At 49.4% G+C, this 3,099-nt stretch overlaps 1 pseudogene; it reads left to right on the forward strand.

Moving 5' to 3' along the window:
- The first annotated feature begins 1,115 nt into the window (after positions 1-1,115).
- The window catches only part of LOC129715646 (phospholipase A and acyltransferase 3-like), a 5,750-nt pseudogene continuing 3,766 nt past the window's right edge, over positions 1,116-3,099 (forward strand).

Consider the following 3,099-nt stretch of genomic DNA (forward strand, 5'->3'; position numbering starts at 1 on the left):
CACAGGCGGCTGTGGAGGCCACAAGTCAGTGGATATTTTTATGGCAGAGATAGATAGATTCTTGATTAGTGCGGGTGTCAGGGGTTATGGGGAGAAGGCAGGGGAATGGGGTTAGGAGGCAGTGATCAGCCATGATTGAATGGCGGAGTAGACTCGGTGTCAGATGTTAGAAACATAGAAAATAGGTGCAGGAGTAGAGGCCATTCGGCCCTTCGAGCCTGCACCGCCATTCAATATGATCATGGCTGATCATCCAACTCAGTATGATTTTCTCATCTCGGTCCTAAAAGACTTCCCCCTTATCCTTAAACTGTGTGTGTGGCCCCTTGTTCTGGACTTCCCCAACATCAGGAACAATCTTCCTGCATCCAGCCTGTCCAACCCCTTAAGAATTTTGTAAGTTTCTATAAGGTCCCCGCTCAATCTTCTAAATTCTAGCGAGTCTATCCAGTCTTTCTTCATATGAAAGTCCTGCCATCCCAGGAGTCAGTCTGGTGAACCTTCTCTGTACTCCCTCTGTGGCAAGAATGTCCTTCCCCAGATTAGGAGACCAAAATGTTATGTTATGGGGTTGCGAGGGAAAGATAGCCCAGAGAGTTGTGAGTCTGTGGAATTCTCTGCCTCAAAGGGCGGTGGAGGCCGGTTCTCTGGATGCTTTCAAGAGAGGGCTCTTAAAGATAGCGGAGTCAGGGGAGAAGGCAGGAACGGGGAACTGATTGGGGATGATCAGCCATGATCACATTGAATGGCGGTGCTGGCTCGAAGGGCCGAATGGCCTCTACTCCTGCACCTATTGTCTATTGTCTATTGACCAGCCATGAAGAAGAGTAGACTTGGTGGGCCGAATGGCCTAAATCTGCTCCTATCGCATATGAACTTACAAAAGTGATCAGCGGGTCAGGCAGCATCTGTGGAGAACGTGGTTGGAATACATAGAAACATAGAAATTAGGTGCAGAGTAGTAGGCCATTCGGCCCTTCGAGCCTGCACCGCCATTCAATATGATCATGGCTGATCATCCAACTCAGTATCCCGTACCTGCCTTCTCTCCATAACCCCCCTAAACCCCTTAGCCCCAAGGGCCACATCTAACTCCCTCTTAAAGATAGCCAATGAACTGGCCTCAACTACCCTCTGTGGCAGAGAGTTCCAGAGATTCACCACTCTCTGCGTGAAAAAAGTTCTTCTCATCTCGGTTTTAAAGGATTTCCCCCTTATCCTTAAGCTGTGACCCCTTGTCCTGGACTTCCCCAACATCGGGAACAATCTTCCTGCATCTAGCCTGTCCAACCCCTTAAGAATTTTGTAAGTTTCTATAAGAATTGGCTTCGGTAAAATTGTAAATTGTCCCCCAGTATGTGTATGTGTGTGTGTGTGTAGGATAGTGTTAGTGTGCAGGGTGATCGCTGGTCGGCAGGGACTCGGTGGGCCGAAGGGCCTGTTTCCGCGCTGTGTCTCCAAACTAAACTTGAGGCAGTCACTGGAATGCCTTTGTCGGGTGGGGAGGGAGTTGCCGGGACGACAAACATCCAAAATACGTGGCACAGGAGGAACTGCAGATGCTGGCTTATAAAACAAGACACAAGGTGTCTGCGCCCCGTATCCGGGGAAGGATGTGTGCCGGCTCTGGAGAGGGTCCAGAGGAGGTTTACGAGAACGATCCCAGGGTTAGCGTACGGTGAGCGTTTGACGGCACTGGGCCCGTAACTCGCTGGAGTTTTAGAAGGACCTCATTGAAACTTACCCCAGTGGATGTGGAGAGGATGTTTCCACTAGTGGGTAGAGTCCAGACCAGAGGCACAGCCTCAGAATTAAAGGACGTTCCTTTAGGACGGAGATGAGGGGGAATTTCTTTAGCCAGAGATTGGTGAATCTGTGGGATTATTTGCCACAGGCGGCTGTGGAGGCCACAAGTCAGTGGATATTTTTATGGCAGAGATGGATAGATTCTTGATTAGTGCGGGTGTCAGGGGTTATGGGGAGAAGGCAGGGGAATGGGGTTAGGAGGCAGTGATCAGCCATGATTGAATGGCGGAGTAGACTCGGTGTCAGATGTTAGAAACATAGAAAATAGGTGCAGGAGTAGAGGCCATTCGGCCCTTCGAGCCTGCACCGCCATTCAATATGATCATGGCTGATCATCCAACTCAGTATCCCATCCCTGCCTTCTCTCCATACCCCCTGATCCCTTTAGCCACAAGGGCCACATCTAACTCCGTCTTAAATATAGCCAATGAACTGTGGCCTCAACTACTTTCTGTGGCAGAGAATTCCACAGATTCACCACTCTCTGTATAAAAAATGATTTTCTCATCTCGGTCCTAAAAGACTTCCCCCTTATCCTTAAACTGTGTGACCCCTAGTTCTGGACTTCCCCAACATCGGGAACAATCTTCCTGCATCTAGCCTGTCCAACCCCTTAAGAATTTTGTAATTTTCTATAAGATCCCCCCTCAATCTTCTAAATTCTAGCGAGTACAAGCCGAGTCTATCCAGTCTTTCTTCATATGAAAGTCCTGCCATCCCAGGAGTCAGTCTGGTGAACCTTCTCTGTACTCCCTCTGTGGCAAGAGTGTCCTTCCCCAGATTAGGAGACCAAAATGTTATGTTATGGGGTTGCGAGGGAAAGATAGCCCAGAGAGTTGTGAGTCTGTGGAATTCTCTGCCTCAAAGGGCGGTGGAGGCCGGTTCTCTGGATACTTTCAAGAGAGGGCTCTTAAAGATAGCGGAGTCAGGGGAGAAGGCAGGAACGGGGAACTGATTGGGGATGATCAGCCATGATCACATTGAATGGCGGTGCTGGCTCGAAGGGCCGAATGGCCTCTACTCCTGCACCTATTGTCTATTGTCTATTGACCAGCCATGAAGAAGAGGAGACTTGGTGGGTCGAATGGCCTAAATCTGCTGCTATCACATATGAACTTACGAAAGTGCTCAGCGGGTCAGGCAGCATCTGTGGAGAACGTGGTTGGAATACATAGAAACATAGAAACATAGAAATTAGGTGCAGGTGTAGAGGCCATTCGGCCCTTCGAGCCTGCACCGCCATTCAATATGATCATGGCTGATCATCCAACTCAGTATCCTGTACCTGCCTTC

The sequence above is a fragment of the Leucoraja erinacea genome, unplaced genomic scaffold (genome assembly GCF_028641065.1).
Source record: "Leucoraja erinacea ecotype New England unplaced genomic scaffold, Leri_hhj_1 Leri_1290S, whole genome shotgun sequence".
Classification (NCBI taxonomy): Eukaryota; Metazoa; Chordata; class Chondrichthyes; order Rajiformes; family Rajidae; genus Leucoraja; species Leucoraja erinaceus.